An 18259-nucleotide genomic window follows, 5' to 3' on the forward strand; every position below is an offset into this window, starting at 1 on the left:
GAACATTAATTCACAGTTCACAATTTCTTTCTGAAAATACTGTTGTACAAAATATCTCCAGGGTATAGGCTTCAACATCATGGCGGGGTGTCTGAAGGAGCTCACAGCACAGTGGCTCCGACAGAATCTGTTTTCACAGTTTGTTCAACACTGATGAAGATATAGTAGTGTTGAAAGTGTTTGGCATAAGTGATGGTAAACAAAATAGTGTGTAGATTATTGACCTGCCGAAACCAATTTCCTGAGAGTAGTAGAGCATGCAATTTCTGCATTCAGACCTAACAGAACATGAGTGCAGTTGAGATTGCACTTTCTTTATTCAGGTCAAACAGAACATATTTTGCAGAATTGAGGTGGTGGATGTATGAATGGAGTCCCAGAGGGTTCAGAGGGTTTTGTCTGTTAAGTTGGGATCCAGCTCTACAGATCCCACGGCTTGTCCTGCCTGAGGTCTGCCCAGTTGTCAGAGACAGAGGCAGAGACAGGCCTGGTGAGTGAAGGTGCAGCAGAGTCAGTGAGTCCTGAAGGGTCATAATAAGCCAGTGAGACAAGTATCTGAGAGTCTGAGCACTTCAAGTCCACCATGCTGGAGTCTGTTTCAGGGCTGCCCAGTGTCCTGTGTGATATCTTCAGTGTACAGGCCTGCAGACTGTCTACACACTGTCCCTGAGGCCATGTCTGGTCACTACATACTGTGGGACGGCCTCTGTGCCTCTGACAGGTGTGGGAGAGCTATTCTTGAGGCTCAGAACTAACTGAGATCAGGTCTCTGAGGGAGGAGGTAGTGCAATGTACCTCTGTGGTCTGACAATGAGAAGCAACTGGTCCTCACTGGCCTGTTATCAGGTCTGTTACTCACAGGGGAAGTGCTGTGCCAGTGTGCAGTTTCTATGATAGGCCTGTATCAGCACTCCAGTCTGTCTTTCAGTTTGTTTGTTCCAGATGTCCAGGTAGGAGTCTCTGAGTTTGCTTAGGATTTCATAGACTCTGATCGAGGAGGTCAATAGTACTGCTCTAATAGTTGCAGGCTATGCTGCTTCACCAGGTCATCAATGTCAAGCAGGGATTTGAGTCCAGAAGCTGTAGACTGTTCCACACATATGGTAACCCATTGACAAAGATATTTAAAAATGTGTTGGACTGCTGCCTAAGTGAAGAGCTCTGTAGACCTCAGACCTGTCTCACCCCTTGTCCCTGAGTGAAGAGCTCTGTAGACTTCAGACCTGTCTCACCCCTCATGTATGTGTGAAGAGCTCTGTAGACCTCAGACCTGTCTCACCCCTCATGTCTGTGTGAAGAGTTCTGAAGACCTCAGACCTGTCTCACCCCTCATATCTGTGTGAAGAGCTCTGAAGACCTCAGACCTGTCTCACCCCTGGCATACCTTGACCACCTGAGGGGATCAAAGGATTTGGATCTTTTTGACAAATCAAATGGGTAGCCTGCAAAAAGGGTAAAGTAAATTGTCTCCATATTATTGTTACTTGGATTATTTTCCTATTGTTTCTAAGAAAGGTTAAGCCTTCCAAACTATTTTCTTTCAAACTTTCTGTTCTCTTATATTTCTGTTGATACCCGTATATATAAATTGTGTTAACAGCAAGAAGAAGTGACCCCTGGCTCCTCACAATAAAGGTGGCTTTTTTCCATACTTTCATTGTGGGGTAGAAGGCCAGTATCACCACATTTTCAATATAAAGATCAAGATAAAATCCCTTAGTAGACCTATGACACTCCTACTGCTATGCATTTATATTGTTCAGGCACTTGCTAAGTACACCCAAGAGCAGTTATCTTAAGGAAATTCTGTAGTTATGATGACATCAATAAAGCAGGTAAAATGCAGGAATTTGTCTCCAGGCTATCAGTTTGTATTGATTCAGCCTGGTGACACTGTCTCTGTCTTTTCAGAGGGACAGTATCTCTGCAGAGACTCAATACAGGAGCAACAGAGACTTGAGAATAGTTGCAATTTGAAAAGCAATATTTCACATAGAAATTAAACATTACTACAATGTACTCATGTACCCATGTACAGACTGGGACCCAGCTGATTAATTCACATGCAGTGAGCAGGTTTACAGCAGGTGAAAAATACACACAAGGCTTTGTCTCCCTCTACTGAGGGACCATAATCATTACAGCCCCAGCCTCAGCTCCAGTGGGGTAATCCATCAACTCAACACTGAATAATAACAATTAACTGAATTAAAGCCATATGTTTCATCACAAAAGATCCTACAGTTCTTTAAATGTAGAGGTAGACTCATTCTGTCAACCTCCGAAGATCAGCCACCATGTGCAGCACAACCCAGAGTCACATTTAACCAGATAATCAGCTTTCACAGCCCAGCTCTTACAAACTGTGTCCTGGGATTTGTATTGACCAAACAGTCACAACCTCAGATCAACATTTATTTGGCACAACAACACCTTCTCCAGTGGATCAGTGGAGACTCCGAGGCGTATGTGTGATCTTCATCATACACTCTCTGTGTGGCACAGGGGTGTCATTGTGAGCCGAAACACGGAGAACTGTCAGATTTCACATGGTCAGTCAGGAAGAGTCTGTTATGATATCTTGTTCCTCTTCCGTTTCTGTCTGTTCCGCAAAGGGCTTCAGTAATTCTTGCATTGTGGAGTCATTCCGAGGAATTCTGGCCATGGCTTCCTTGATGACGTGAACAGACATCTCTTTTCCAAAGTGGGAGATGATCCTGTGGGCCATATCCTGCTTCTCTGTATCTCCCAGAGTACCCCGAGGGATCCCCTTCTGGTGCAGAATGTTCTTCAGCTTCTTGTACTCGTCTGTTTCCAGTTCCTCGATCACTTTATTCAAGGCTTCTGCCCACTCTTCTGTACTGATGAGCGACATTCCTAAAATAAAAGCACAAACACTTTCATTGGGGCCACACTAAGACTGAGGAAGCAGCATTATGTAATCAAAGAGGACAGTGTGACTCACTCTGAGGGGCAGGAGACTCCAGAGTCCTGAGCTGAAGAGCAGAGACTGCAGAGAGAGAGAGAGACATGTGAAATACACTCATGACAGGATTTTGTCTGGTACTTTTAGCAGATCCACCTGGATATCAGATTTCCACTGGCATCCATAAACAAGAATTCCTACAGGGCAAAACACCCTCAGGACAAAGATTTTCTTCTAAAAACACTACCCTGAACAGCACCCACAGAACATGAAATCTCTCTCAGACTTATGTCTCTATAACCTCTCAGTCTAGTCTGTCCAAAAACCCAGTGGAGTACAAAGACATCATGAAACATGACAGTGACCTCTAAGTGCTCACTTTATTCCTTAAATCCCACCTGCTCTCCGCGACAGAGACTCGGTTCCCTGTGAGTCTTGCCTGCTGTTACCTAGCAGCTCCACAATTCGGCTCCACACCTTCTCCTCTTCTTCCTTTGTGCCGCTTTTCAGCAACACTAGATCCAGCCTCCTCGCACCCTGAGCCATAATGATTACTATAATACTGGGACAATGGGTGTTGTGAGAAATTCGTCATCAAAGCAGCCAGAACACAACCGTGTGCAGATTCAGTTTTTATTGAGCTCAATAAAGATGGCAGCGTGCTGGGTCTGCCCTGCAGAACAGACACACTGCAAGGGGTTCCTAAGTCTTATTTAGGGTCAGAAAGAAGTTTGTGTCACAATCGGGGCGCTTGTCCTGTTCTTTGATATGCAAGTACCTCTTTCCCTTTCCTTTGACATGTACTGTAACAATGTTTGTCTTGTCGCCTGCAGCTCTATGAGGGCTTGTCCCTGTTTTATGACATTTTGCTGAGTGTCTGCCCTGTCCTTTGATATGCAACACAAGCTGAGTTGTTTGCTCTGTTTCATGGTACGTGTTTGTGAGTGTTATTCCTGGGAAGGACGTCAGTTGCTTTAGATACTACTCTAATACCTCCCACAGTGTTGTTAGGTTGCAGTACTGAAGACCTGGTGCACTAGTTGTATGTCCCACTTCCTCAGCAAGGCGTGGTACCAGGATTGCTTGGTAAGGTGTCTTCCTTGGCTGCCTGGCTGTACAGTAAATGGCCCCCTGGGTCACATTTTAAAGGGGGTGCCTAAGCCAGAAAAGCCATTACACTTGACCAGTAGTGATTTAACTAAATCACACCTATGGCCCGAGTCTAGAATTAAATCTCACTGCTTAATTAGAATATAGGACCGAGGGCAGGCCAGAACTCCAGGAAGTTTTTCCTTGACCACTTTTGAGACATAGCGAGCAGGAAACCAAAGCTTCCAGAGATAGCGTTTAATTTGCTGTCTGAAGAAAGAGAGCACATCCTCTGTGTGCAAACTCACTGGAGACAGAAAGAAGCTACTGACCAAGAAACTGTAAGATCAGTGAGTTTTGGACCTGTCTCAGCTTGACACTTCAAAGGGTCTTTGTGCCCTAGAGCTGCACTTGTCTGCTTCCTGAACACTTCTGCTCTCATGTGTTAGCTAAGACGCACCCACCCTGGTGTATTATGACTGCAAATTGTGTGTGGTTGCCTCTCTGTTAGTTTAAACTGACAGTTGGTATCTGTGAGTTTAATGTTGGGCTGATTATATTTAACAAAGAATGTTCACTGTGAGATTTATGGCACTGTACAAGAAGTTAAATGGATGAAAATATAAATGCAATAATGTTATAAAGTTTTGAGGTTTGATTTTTTTTTATTTTTTTGTGCAGTTTCTTCACAATCAGTAGCAGTGGAAGCTGCTCTCACTGAGCACCTGATGGGTTTCTCCCAGAGGAGATGACAGTGGAGCCTCTATTGAGAACAAGCAAAGCAGAACAAGAAACACTGTCCACAGCCTCTCCCTCTCTTCCTCTCCCAGTCCCTCTCACTCGTTTTCTCTCTCTCTCTCCTTCTGTATCCAGACCCTGTGTCTCTTGTGGAAAGCAGAGCAGCAAAGCAGTTCTAGTGGCTTCTTTTTTTGCACGAAGTAATGTTTTCCTCCCAGTCTCACTTCTTGAAGGCACAGGTGTAATTATATGTAAAATGACATTGACAATCATTCCACTTCCCTGGGTCTGAGAAGAGAGAGGGAAAAAGAAGAGACAGAGGGAGACCATGATCAGACCTCTTCACAGTGATGGACAAATTTATCATCCCCATTACCTGTAACCCCAGGTAACCCCATTACCTGTAAGAATTTGGAGTGTGCAACAAAAGTGCTTTATAAGCGTAAGGAATTATTATTATTATTATTATTATTATTATTATTATTATTATTAAGAACAAACACACTGATTGGATACCACATACTGTAAAAAAAGATCCACACACTGTTTGTGTGACTGAATACACTAGTTTGTTTGTCTATTACACACCGTTCCAGTTCATCTCCACACAGTCCTCATTATTTGGTGTGTTGTCAGGCTGATCAGGGACCCAGTTTTCGTAATCCCAGGGTGAACCATCTGTCCAGACAAACTGTTTAGTCTAAGAAGGAAGAGAGAGAGGGGTTAATACAGTACAGACACACTGACTGGACACTCCAGTACATTAACACTGCACTGAGAGAGAGGGTTTAATACAGTACAGACACACTGACTGGACACTCCAGTACATTAACACTGCACTGAGAGAAAGGGGTTAATACAGTACAGACACACTGACTGGACACTCCAGGACATTAACACTGTACTGAGAGAGAGGGGTTAATACAGTCCAGACACACTGACTGGACACTACACTACATTAACACTGCACTGAGAGAGAGGGGTTAATACAGTACAGACACACTGACTGGACACTCCAGTACATTAACACTGCACTGAGAGAGAGGGGTTAATAGAGTACAGACACACTGACTGGACACTACACTACATTAACACTGAACTGAGAGAGAGGGGTTAATACAGTCCAGACACACTGACTGGACACTCCAGTACATTAACATTGCACTGAGAGAGAGGGGTTAATACAGTACAGACACACTGACTGGACACTCCAGTACATTAACATTGCACTGAGAGAGAGGGGTTAATACAGTACAGACACACTGACTGGACACTACAGGACATTAACACTGCACTGAGAGAGACAGATATGAAGATGGACACAGATACCCAGAGAAAGACAAATATATGCTGACAGACAGGTACAGTACCTCGGCATCAGTGAACTTGAGAGGAGTGCTGTAGTATTTGACACACAGAGAGCCCAGTTTGTACCAGTCCTGGTACTCAGAGTAAGGGCAGGGATGAGTGATACTGGCACAGAATACATCTGATGTACACACAGAGATACACAGGGATTTAATATTACACAATATAAAAGCACATTGCATTCAATACATTGCACACATAATGTATACTGTACATCATGTATACAATATACAATATATACAATCTATACCATAGATAAGTACACAAGGTGTACAAAGTAACAGGTAGAGGGCTGTAGATATCTGGCTTTGACTTTGAGTCATTGACCTGGTCTCCTGAATTGTAGAACAGGCATCTGCTGTTGTGACACTACAGAAATAGCTGAAAGTCGGGAAAACATAATCAAGAATGGCCACTGGACCATAAGTAGAATGTGGACTCTTTAACATCCATTCATGGTAATAATTTGTCTGGACAGGGACTATAGAAACGTCTGTAACACTGTTGCAATTCTGGGCACTGTGTGAAATACACCTCGTGTGGGTCTCCTTCAGTGTTCTCAGGAAATGGCCATTCTCGTCACAATTAAACTCATCTCAAATCTTCACTGGACTGTGCTGTGACTCCTTGCTTCCCTACAGGGTAGAATACATTGATTTAATTATGTCGTACACTTTGCCCCCTATGCCACTTTGGAGTAGAGTATGGCACTTTAGAGATACTTTACCTCCTATCTCTCTCCTCTCACTCCCCTACACAGATTCCCACCTGCCCCTCTCCCCTGTACAAACTCGGTACAGTCAAGCTGTCAGTAACTCTTTCAGTTAGAGTTTGAACTCACCCAGTGCCCAGACAGAGTTCTTCACTTTGAGAGACAGACCTGCAGTGAGACAGACAGACACTGTTCTTCACTCTGAAAGAAAGACCTGCAGTGAGACAGACAGACATTGTTCTTCACTCTGAGTGAAAGACCTGCAGTGAGACACAGAGACACTGTTCTTCACTCTGAGAGACAGACCTGCAGTGAGACACAGAGACACTGTTCTTCACTCTGAGAGACAGACCTGCAGTGAGACACAGAGACACTGTTCTTCACTCTGAGAGACAGACCTGCAGTGAGACACAGAGACATTGTTCTTCACTCTGAGAGACAGACCTGCAGTGAGACACAGAGACACTGTTCTTCACTCTGAGAGACAGACCTGCAGTGAGACACAGAGACACTGTTCTTCACTTTGAGCGACAGACCTGCAGTGAGACAGACAGACACTGTTCTTCACTCTGATAGACAGACCTGCAGTGAGACAGACAGACACTGTTCTTCACTCTGAGAGAAAGACCTGCAGTGAGACAGACAGACATTGTTCTTCACTCTGAGTGACAGACCTGCAGTGAGACACAGAGACACTGTTCTTCACTCTGAGAGACAGACCTGCAGTGAGACACAGAGACACTGTTCTTCACTCTGAGAGACAGACCTGCAGTGAGACACAGAGACACTGTTCTTCACTCTGAGAGACAGACCTGCAGTGAGACACAGAGACACTGTTCTTCACTCTGAGCGACAGACCTGCAGTGAGACAGACAGACACTGTTCTTCACTCTGATAGACAGACCTGCAGTGAGACAGACAGACACTGTTCTTCACTCTGAGAGAAAGACCTGCAGTGAGACAGACAGACACTGTTCTTCACTCTGAGCGACAGACCTGCAGTGAGACACAGAGACACTGTTCTTCACTCTGAGAGACAGACCTGCAGTGAGACACAGAGACACTGTTCTTCACTCTGAAAGACAGACCTGCAGTGAGACAGACAGACACTGTTCTTCACTCTGAGAGACAGACCTGCAGTGAGACACACAGACACTGTTCTTCACTCTGAGAGACAGACCTGCAGTGAGACACAGAGACACTGTTCTTCACTCTGAGAGACAGACCTGCAGTGAGACACAGAGACACTGTTCTTCACTCTGAGAGACAGACCTGCAGTGAGACACAGAGACACTGTTTTTCACTCTGAGAGACAGACCTGCAGTGAGACAGACAGACACTGTTCTTCACTCTGAGAGAAAGACCTGCAGTGAAACAGACAGACATTGTTCTTCACTCTGAGTGACAGACCTGCAGTGAGACACAGAGACACTGTTCTTCACTCTGAGAGACAGACCTGCAGTGAGACACAGAGACACTGTTCTTCACTCTGAGAGACAGACCTGCAGTGAGACACAGAGACACTGTTCTTCACTCTGAGAGACAGACCTGCAGTGAGACACAGAGACACTGTTCTTCACTCTGAGCGACAGACCTGCAGTGAGACACAGAGACACTGTTCTTCACTCTGAGCGACAGACCTGCAGTGAGACAGACAGACACTGTTCTTCACTCTGAGAGAAAGACCTGCAGTGAGACAGACAGACACTGTTCTTCACTCTGAGCGACAGACCTGCAGTGAGACACAGAGACACTGTTCTTCACTCTGAGAGACAGACCTGCAGTGAGACAGACAGACACTGTTCTTCACTCTGATAGACAGACCTGCAGTGAGACAGACAGACACTGTTCTTCACTCTGAGAGAAAGACCTGCAGTGAGACAGACAGACATTGTTCTTCACTCTGAGAGACAGACCTGCAGTGAGCTGTGCGCAGATCACTGGTAGAATATATGTGATTCCATCTCATGTTGTGTGTGAAAAGTGTGAGAGCATGTTTAATGAAATGTGTCCCACTTACGTTGTTTGATAGTTTATATTATAATCTCCTACTTTTTGTCAAAAGACTACAGGATGTCAGCTTCAACATCATGGCCTGGTACCCTATGGAGCACGCTGTACATTCAGCTGCTAATTGTTTTTTCACAGCTTCTTCAACACTGTTCAAGATAGGGGAGTTTTTAAAGTTTTTTTTTTCTATTGTGTGAGTGATAGTGAGATAACGGGGTGACTACCTAGAGCCAGGAGGCCGCTAGGGGGCGACTTCAATGTACAACACAACAAATTTTTAATCAGCACGTTCAAATATGAGCGGAAAATTCCCGATAGCGTCACTTTCTGTTGCTGCTGTGTGCTGTCCTTATCCTGGATTTTCCACCCAAAGAGTTCACACAGCTTATTTTAAAGAGCAAAGTCTCAAATGTGAAATTTTCATTTCAATGTCAGCTTGAGTCTCTGCACCAGTTCAAGTACCTGACATTTGTCACAAAACAACTAAGAATTAGCCGTACACAATCACTTGCTTTATGTGTTTATGGTCTGTCATTCATTATCTGTAACTTTAACTTCACGTTTATGCTGGTTGTAATGTATTTTCTCTTTTATGTACAATGTTTGTAAACTGCCTTGAAAATGATCTAGAATTAAAACCGCGATGGAAGAAAAGCAGCTGACAACACCAGTTCCCACACAAATGAAGGTAATTTAACAATAAGAAATAAACTTGGAGGCACAAATTTAATAATACAACAGCATAGACATGTAGTTTGATATTCAAAAACTACAGTAATTTCCTTTTTTACTCTATTTTGAAAAACAAACCAGACGGTGATTTTTCTAACATAATTCCACGACCGGAATTGTTCAAGTACCTCGTATTTATGTACTGAAGAAAACGGCTGATAATCAAAACTGAAAAAATAAAAAGAGCCGAGACAGATTTTTTGCAAGTAAAATGTATTTGTTTTTATTTCAAGGAGCACGGGGAAACTGTAGAATCAATAACGCTGTTAAAATAAAAGAACAAGCCCACCCATTATTATTATTTTTTAAGCCCATCCATTGTTATATATATTGCATTGTAAACTGAGAAACGTGTATTGAAGCTCCTATTGCTGCCGATTTGAGCAGGGGGAGGGATCAGCTCTCCGACACGTGATTGGCTAAACTCCTGGCCAGAAGCTTGGTGGCAGGGAGGGCTGTGATTGGACGCCAATAACAAAGAATTAGAACGGATGCCGTGATTGGACAATTCTTAGTAAAGCTAGTTGTGATGGGGGCTTTGAGTAGCTGCGGGTCGATTCCTGAATACCCAACTGAGAACAGGGGTGGCGAGGAGTTCCTTTCAACTCATGTCAGAAACTGACAAACGAATTTTATTAAAAATAAAACTCCAGATATACATGACATTGCGCTCGTTTCGTTATTCATATTTAAAATGAATATCCATACGTTATTCATAGAGGTAAAATGTCATTTGCCTTCACGGGTACTTAAAACTTCATGTGAATACACTCTTAAAGGGGCCTTACGCCACCCAGTGAGTGATTACAGACGATGCATTTTTTGTGTTTTCATGTAAAAATACACCCCGAGTCGAAATCGTGGAATAAAACATTTCGACAAGAAATAGTATAACAACAAACAGCGTGTAACGAAATGTTCTGTTAATTATTAACATTTAAAACCATAAACAGTTTAGGAAAGTCGACGTTACATAGAGGGATGACAGTAATTAAAGGTACAGGCAACTTTTTGGTAAACAGTTGTTTCCAAGTCTTGGCTGTCGGACAGACAGAGCATCTTGCCGCCTAATTTGCTATAGTGGCTTTTATTTGGCGATTACATGCAAATCAACAAAACAAATGTACATAAAACGTATTGTCCTTGTTTTTATTTTTTTTAAATCAGAAAACAAACTCAAATAAGATGTGAAGTATCTGCATTCCAGCTATTGGATGTGGAATTCACTGCTGTCGTAGTTTAACATGAAGTACCCTCAGCCACAACATCACCGCGTACAGCTTTATATTTAGTTCGAACAACGACAAAGGAGTTGAATGAACAACGCTTTTAATTAAGAGTTATTTTACAGAAGAAAACTGTTTTGAAGTAAAGACAAAAGACTGATACTTTCCTCGGAAAAAAAGCAAGAAGGGAAGAGGTCTTCGACACGTGATCAACTAACCGGCACACGATTGGCCAAAGTCCTGGCCTGAATCTTGGCAACAGGGAGGGCTGTGATTGGACGACAATAACAAAGAATTTGAACGGACGCCGTGATTGGACACTTCTTGATTGGCTAAGGCTACGACAAATGAACAGCTGCTCTCCGCTGCAAGAGAGATAATTGGTTGGTTCATGGCTATTTCATGGTAGCTATACAGGCAATAGTTGGATGGTGCTGCAAGCTGAGTCAGTTGTCCCTGGTGGTCTAGTGGTTAGGATTCGGCGCTCTCACCGCCGCGGCCCGGGTTCGATTCCCGGTCAGGGAATCATTGTGTTTTGTGCAGAAAATATTTTGACCACGTAATATTCAATTACAGATTTCAATCGATATTTTAAACATAGTGTTCAGAGCTATCGCTTTTACCACATTTTACACGACTCACAGTTCATTTCAATTCCCATAGCTTTAATGGGCGTGACTGTTTTCAGTGTCGCCAAAGCGATCACTTTCGCACACAAGAAGAAAAAAGAGACGTAAAAAAATCTCAGGATCAATGTTATATATTGCATATGGAGAGAAATATATAAAAAACTGGAATATACCGGAACAGTGTAGTAAGTATATACCTGCAGTCCTCTTGCGCTGTAATTGAAGTGCAATGCTGAAGCAACTTTCACCTAGCGCTAGGGTCTCCGAGGACAGTTCAGTAAAGCCTGAATTCTCTACTACTGCTACTACTACACATCAACAGCTACTGCTACTACCACTAATAAGAAAAATAATAATCTCTTTCACTATGGAATCTATGGAAAGCAGAATCAGGAATACATGTAGACTTTCCTATGCTTAAAAGAAAAGAACTCCAGTAGAGCCCGGATAGCTCAGTCGGTAGAGCATCAGACTTTTAATCTGAGGGTCCAGGGTTCAAGTCCCTGTTCGGGCGATGCTTTTTTTCGTATTTATTGCGAACATCCCAAGCTAGTTTCCAGTCCATTTTCTACATTGCGTGCCCACTAACTACGTCCTTAATTTATCAGCTGGGGTTTCGCATGTTTTCTATATGAACTGACCGGTAATGTTTTCGACAGCGGCTCCATAGCTCAGGGGTTAGAGCACTGGTCTTGTAAACCAGGGGTCGCGAGTTCAAATCTCGCTGGGGCCTACTTGCCATTCCTTTTAACTTAAAAGCTCAAGGTATATATTTGTTGTTTTTTTGTATATCACAGATATATATGTGACATTAATAGCACAGCTGAAGGGTCTGAGTTTTAAAAACATGCAGTTCTTCGCAGAAATAGCAACCCTTAGTATTAATCTATATGCATGGATTGATTATTTTGGCATTTCCAGATGCCAAAAGAAATAATAATAATAATAATAATCAAAGTATACAAACATCCCTCAATTTGCAAACAACCAGCTTACACCCGGCACTTTTACAACATCTACAAAAGTAAATGTATTACTTTGTTTGGGGGTGGTTAAGTTTACCTAAAATATTATGGAAAAGTCTGATTTACTCGTATATTTGCAGTGGTTAACAACACTTACTATTCCATATCATATAATATTGCTAGGAGCTATTAAATTGTTCTATTTACATGTAAGACAAGTTAATGCAGTAATGCCTGTGCCTTAGATTTGCCACGCGTACACGGATACTTATTTGCGTCATTCTCTCAGGACATGCGCAGTACAAGAGACAACACCGCACAATGTGCACAGGACATTACAAAACAGGACAGAATGTGTACTGTAACATTATATTACTTGCAATGTTTTGTAAAAATATATGAATTTAAAAATTCTAAGTATATTTCTCATGCAATACAATTGTATTTATAATGTTTACTTTAACTTTATTTTATCTTTATTTACTTTCACTTGAAATAATAAATAATAACAGTCACAGCTGACCATCATGCACAACTATCTAAAACGGGTAGTACACAGTAGCCAAGTAAAAAAAAGTGAAGAGAAGCGTTGAATTCCGAGGCATTACGCAGTTAGCTGATAATGATGCACACATTTATATTTAATATTGTTTGTGGTTAGAGAACAACATATTACTTTGTAACAGGTGAAGGTTTATTTTATGCTGAAAAGAAGCGACGCACCGTTTCAGCTGGGGAGCCTTCTTCAGGTGTGTGAGAATAGAAAACTACTAAATTGGCAAGGTTTGTTCCTTCCCTACTCCAGGGTATATCCTTATATATGCATTCAGAGCTGAATATATAACCAGTCTGCACACCTCTGGGATCTGGAATGTGCCCAGTCGATCGCTTGGTGCTCGATTCATTTTACCGGGTAGAAAGACGTAATGAATCGAATGAACGAATGTTCGGGGGATTTGTGAATAAAGTACATCCAATTGCATTTCTGCCGGGTCTTTCAATTATTTCCGAAGAAAATAAGCTGTGCTTCACTTCTCTTTTTATTTTTGGCAGGAAGCTCGCAACCTTTGTTTTCCTGATCGTACTTTAAACGACTCGTTTTCTTCGCATCTCGTATGCATTGTTTTGACTTGTTCATTATTTGAGCACAGTGTATGCCTTTTGTACATGAAGTGTGCAGTGAAGTGTTATGTCAGAGGTGCAGATAAATGATTCAGTTAACTTCTAGGGAGTGTATCCGTAAAGCATTTTTGTTAACCTCCATTGTACTGATAAAACAGGATTAAAGGGGATCGGCTACACAGCATGGTACCGCTCCGCCTGATTTAACCATTTAAAAACACACACCAAGCCGGATAACAGCCTAACGAACCCTCGACGTTGTATAATATCTACGAATTTCCACAGCCATGGAATATAAAGATTTCAAGCATGTAATATAAAGATATCCAGCATATCAGAAATTACAGACACATGCGTTCTAATTGCCATGAGCAGCAGATATGGTAAGAATTGTCGAAGCCCGGATAGCTCAGTCGGTAGAGCATCAGACTTTTAATCTGAGGGTCCAGGGTTCAAGTCCCTGTTCGGGCGGATGTTGTTTTTAGCTTGTTAATAAAAATTATTCTAAAAATTGTCTGTTAAACAAAAACCGTTGAATTTTAGGCAGTAGTTCCTGCCAACTCAGATTTTTCTTCACTGCACGATACTAGGCACAATAAACATATACTAACTTTTTAAAAAAGACCAGCTGAGAGGACCCATACAGGAGGCTCCATAGCTCAGGGGTTAGAGCACTGGTCTTGTAAACCAGGGGTCACGAGTTCAAATCTCGCTGGGGCCTTGTTCAGCTTTTCATTATTTTCCTAATAGCAGCAACTTGGAAGATTTGGAAGATAATAATAATAATAATAATAATAAACTTTATTTTATATAGCGCCTTTAAAGGTGGCTTCTCAAAGCGCTTTACAGGATGACAATAACAATAAATAAGAAGACTACAACAATAAATAAGAAAATTTCACAAGACAGGACACAATTATAATTACAACAATACAACAATAACAATAGAGGAGACCGTGGAATATGGTATTAAGAAGAGCAGAGGGGTGAAGAATGGAACCAGTTAAGTAAAGGCTTTTCTGAAAAGGAGGGTTTTGAGTCTGGATTTGAAGGAGTTTAGAGAAGGTGACTCTCTAATATCCTTGGGCAAAGAGTTCCAGAGCTTGGGGGCATAGCAGGAGAAGGCCCTGTCGCCCATACAATGTAGACGGGCTTGGGGGACAGTAAGGAGGGCAGAATTTGAAGAGCGGAGGTTGCGAGGTGGGGAGTAGGGTGATAAAAGTTCAGACAGGTATTGAGGTGCCAAGCCATGTAAAGCCTTGTAGGTGAGCATGAGGATTTTAAAGTCTACGCGGAATTTGACCGGAAGCCAGTGCAAGGACTCCAGGATAGGAGTAATGTGAACACTTGCACTAGACCTGGTCAGGATTCTGGCTGCTGAATTTTGGACATACTGCAGTAGATTTAGATACCCCAGGGAGCAGAGCATTGCAGTAGTCAATTCGAGAGAATACAAATATGTTGATCAGCTTTTCAGCCACAGTTAATGATAGCATAGGGCGTAGTCTTGCGATATTTCTAAGGTGAAAAAAAGATGTTTTGACACTATGCTGTACATGTGGGTCGAATGTTAAGCCAGAATCGAATATAACCCCAAGGTTTTTCAATTTTGATTGGAGCTCAAGTACAGAGCCATCTACAGACAGGGTTACAGGACTGGCTTTACGAAGTTGATGGGGGGTACCAATAAGCATGACTTCAGTCTTGTCACAGTTAAGATGAAGGAAGTTTTGAGTCATCCAAATTTTTATGTCAGAGATGCAATTAGATAGAATAGAGACAGCCACATCAGTGTCGGAAGATGTGACAGAACATAAAGTATTCATAGTACAAGTAATAATAGGGTGTGAACAACCACTTTCCGTTGGCGCCAGTGGTGTAGTGGTATCATGCAAGATTCCCATTCTTGCGACCTGGGTTTTGCAAAAACCCGCAGTCTGTCAATCAATACAGAAGGTGCTGCTTGCTTTCTGGGGCTATAGCTGGCCTCCTTTTTAACAGCTTTGTACTCAAACGTCTACTGCAATGGTGAGGCTTACAGAAAGGGTGCCGGCGATGGGCTCCACCGAGCGCCTCCTTTAGTCTCACTTGTCTTTGCGACTAGGTTTTGAGCGCACCAGCGCTGACGCAGTGTTTTGCAAAAGGAAAGCTTAGCAGACGCGAGCAGTAGAATGCAGAATTCTAAAGACGGCGACTCCGCTCTAATGTCTGACCGCCTTACGGTCCAAGCGAGAGAGAGGTTTGCTCATTCTCTTCTTTTTTGATTGTCAAGGGCCAAAACAGTAGCGTCCCTCGAGCCGGATTCGAACCAGCGACCTAAGGATGTCCGGCCTTCTCCACTACAGTCCTCCGCTCTACCAACTGAGCTATCGAGGGAGCCGTGCGTGTCCTCTCTCTGACGTTCACAGCCCGAGGCAGGGTGGAGTTCCTGTTCTTTGGAAAGCACGGCACTGTGTCATGTTGGATCTAACAGAGATTCCTGGGCTTGTTGTCATTTCCTCGGCTTGCTCTCAGTGGACCAAACATGTGGCCTTTGAGGATCCTGTATGTCCCTGCTGCTGCTCCTGCTTCTGTCGTAGAGCCCGGATAGCTCAGTCGGTAGAGCATCAGACTTTTAATCTGAGGGTCCAGGGTTCAAGTCCCTGTTCGGGTGTTATGGTGACTCAGGTCTAAGCCCCACCCCCTGGGCTTTTGTTTGCGGCCCTCCTCATTGCAAGGGCACAGAATTCCGCATTAGCAGCGCAGAGGTCCTTGTGTGGTGTTTGTCCTGGACGGAGTCAAAGGGGCCTGGAAGACGACAGTGAAACAATGGTGGTACGTCTTTGGCATTTTTTTCCTCTTCCGTCGGCTCTTCTCGTTGCAAATTCCCAAAGCTTCAAATTAGGCAGGGCAGAGGTAATTGTGGGGTGTGTGGGCTGGGCAAAAAGAAGGGCTTTGCTCCCTTTGGCCTGTGAGAGGATAAGAGGCTTAAACTGTGGTGTGAGCAAGCACTCTCCGTGGGCGCCAGTGGTGTAGTGGTATCATGCAAGATTCCCATTCTTGTGACCCGGGTTCGATTCCCGGCTGGCGCAGCCTGGGCTCTAGCTTGTGGGCTTGGGAGCAAGCACTGATTAATGGGTGAGGTGTGGCTCTGGGTGATTGGTGGCCCCTGCTGGGGAAATGTTTGCATATCAAAGCATCAACATATTGAGTAGGAGGAAGTGGTTACTGGATGAATGACCATCAATACAGAAGGTGCTGCTTGCTTTCTGGGGCTATAGCTGGCCTCCTTTTTAACAGCTTTGTACTCAAACGTCTACTGCAATGGTGAGGCTTACAGAAAGGGTGCCGGCGATGGGCTCCACCGAGCGCCTCCTTTAGTCTCACTTGTCTTTGCGACTAGGTTTTGAGCGCACCAGCACTGACGCAGTGTTTTGCAAAAGGAAAGCTTAGCAGACGCGAGCAGTAGAATGCAGAATTCTAAAGACGGCGACTCCGCTCTAATGTCTGACCGCCTTACGGTCCAAGCGAGAGAGAGGTTTGCTCATTTTCTTCTTTTTTGATTGTCAAGGGCCAAAACAGTAGCGTCCCTCGAGCCGGATTCGAACCAGCGACCTAAGGATGTCCAGCCTTCTCCACTACAGTCCTCCGCTCTACCAACTGAGCTATCGAGGGAGCCGTGCGTGTCCTCTCTCTGACGTTCACAGCCCGAGGCAGGGTGGAGTTCCTGTTCTTTGGAAAGCACGGCACTGTGTCATGTTGGATCTAACAGAGATTCCTGGGCTTGTTGTCATTTCCTCGGCTTGCTCTCAGTGGACCAAACATGTGGCCTTTGAGGATCCTGTATGTCCCTGCTGCTGCTCCTGCTTCTGTCGTAGAGCCCGGATAGCTCAGTCGGTAGAGCATCAGACTTTTAATCTGAGGGTCCAGGGTTCAAGTCCCTGTTCGGGTGTTATGGTGACTCAGGTCTAAGCCCCACCCCCCGGGCTTTTGTTTGCGGCCCTCCTCATTGCAAGGGCACAGAATTCCGCATTAGCAGCGCAGAGGTCCTTGTGTGGTGTTTGTCCTGGACGGAGTCAAAGGGGCCTGGAAGACGACAGTGAAACAATGGTGGTACGTCTTTGGCATTTTTTTCCTCTTCCGTCGGCTCTTCTCGTTGCAAATTCCCAAAGCTTCAAATTAGGCAGGGCAGAGGTAATTGTGGGGTGTGTGGGCTGGGCAAAAAGAAGGGCTTTGCTCCCTTTGGCCTGTGAGAGGATAAGAGGCTTAAACTGTGGTGTGAGCAAGCACTCTCCGTGGGCGCCAGTGGTGTAGTGGTATCATGCAAGATTCCCATTCTTGTGACCCGGGTTCGATTCCCGGCTGGCGCAGCCTGGGCTCTAGCTTGTGGGCTTGGGAGCAAGCACTGATTAATGGGTGAGGTGTGGCTCTGGGTGATTGGTGGCCCCTGCTGGGGAAATGTTTGCATATCAAAGCATCAACATATTGAGTAGGAGGAAGTGGTTACTGGATGAATGACCATCAATACAGAAGGTGCTGCTTGCTTTCTGGGGCTATAGCTGGCCTCCTTTTTAACAGCTTTGTACTCAAACGTCTACTGCAATGGTGAGGCTTACAGAAAGGGTGCCGGCGATGGGCTCCACCGAGCGCCTCCTTTAGTCTCACTTGTCTTTGCGACTAGGTTTTGAGCGCACCAGCACTGACGCAGTGTTTTGCAAAAGGAAAGCTTAGCAGACGCGAGCAGTAGAATGCAGAATTCTAAA

The 18259-nt window shown here is 44.0% G+C and overlaps 1 long non-coding RNA gene and 11 other non-coding genes across 12 annotated transcripts; 9 read left to right on the plus strand and 3 right to left on the minus strand.

The window, feature by feature from the left end:
* Positions 1-4681: 4681 nt before the first annotated feature.
* LOC138239366 (uncharacterized) lies at positions 4682-6215 on the minus strand. Its single transcript, XR_011189822.1, has 3 exons — positions 6124-6215; positions 5342-5453; positions 4682-5041 (listed from the first exon to the last, which is right to left on the minus strand). It is a non-coding gene; the product is annotated as an uncharacterized lncRNA (long non-coding RNA).
* Positions 6216-11254: 5039 nt separating this feature from the next.
* trnae-cuc (transfer RNA glutamic acid (anticodon CUC)) lies at positions 11255-11326 on the plus strand. Its single transcript has one exon. It is a non-coding gene; the product is annotated as a tRNA-Glu (tRNA).
* Positions 11327-11871: 545 nt separating this feature from the next.
* On the plus strand, positions 11872-11944 carry trnak-uuu (transfer RNA lysine (anticodon UUU)). The gene has a single exon. It is a non-coding gene; the product is annotated as a tRNA-Lys (tRNA).
* A 146-nt stretch (positions 11945-12090) lies between these two features.
* Positions 12091-12163, plus strand: trnat-ugu (transfer RNA threonine (anticodon UGU)). The gene has a single exon. It is a non-coding gene; the product is annotated as a tRNA-Thr (tRNA).
* Positions 12164-13915: 1752 nt separating this feature from the next.
* On the plus strand, positions 13916-13988 carry trnak-uuu (transfer RNA lysine (anticodon UUU)). Its single transcript has one exon. It is a non-coding gene; the product is annotated as a tRNA-Lys (tRNA).
* A 177-nt stretch (positions 13989-14165) lies between these two features.
* Positions 14166-14238, plus strand: trnat-ugu (transfer RNA threonine (anticodon UGU)). The gene has a single exon. It is a non-coding gene; the product is annotated as a tRNA-Thr (tRNA).
* Positions 14239-15805: 1567 nt separating this feature from the next.
* trnay-gua (transfer RNA tyrosine (anticodon GUA)) lies at positions 15806-15893 on the minus strand. The gene is given in 2 exon segments: positions 15806-15841; positions 15857-15893. It is a non-coding gene; the product is annotated as a tRNA-Tyr (tRNA).
* A 204-nt stretch (positions 15894-16097) lies between these two features.
* trnak-uuu (transfer RNA lysine (anticodon UUU)) lies at positions 16098-16170 on the plus strand. The gene has a single exon. It is a non-coding gene; the product is annotated as a tRNA-Lys (tRNA).
* A 347-nt stretch (positions 16171-16517) lies between these two features.
* Positions 16518-16588, plus strand: trnag-ccc (transfer RNA glycine (anticodon CCC)). The gene has a single exon. It is a non-coding gene; the product is annotated as a tRNA-Gly (tRNA).
* Positions 16589-17083: 495 nt separating this feature from the next.
* On the minus strand, positions 17084-17171 carry trnay-gua (transfer RNA tyrosine (anticodon GUA)). The gene is given in 2 exon segments: positions 17084-17119; positions 17135-17171. It is a non-coding gene; the product is annotated as a tRNA-Tyr (tRNA).
* Positions 17172-17375: 204 nt separating this feature from the next.
* On the plus strand, positions 17376-17448 carry trnak-uuu (transfer RNA lysine (anticodon UUU)). The gene has a single exon. It is a non-coding gene; the product is annotated as a tRNA-Lys (tRNA).
* A 347-nt stretch (positions 17449-17795) lies between these two features.
* On the plus strand, positions 17796-17866 carry trnag-ccc (transfer RNA glycine (anticodon CCC)). Its single transcript has one exon. It is a non-coding gene; the product is annotated as a tRNA-Gly (tRNA).
* Positions 17867-18259: the final 393 nt, after the last annotated feature.

Source organism: Lepisosteus oculatus, chromosome 6 (assembly GCF_040954835.1).
Source record: "Lepisosteus oculatus isolate fLepOcu1 chromosome 6, fLepOcu1.hap2, whole genome shotgun sequence".
Taxonomy (NCBI): domain Eukaryota; kingdom Metazoa; phylum Chordata; class Actinopteri; order Semionotiformes; family Lepisosteidae; genus Lepisosteus; species Lepisosteus oculatus.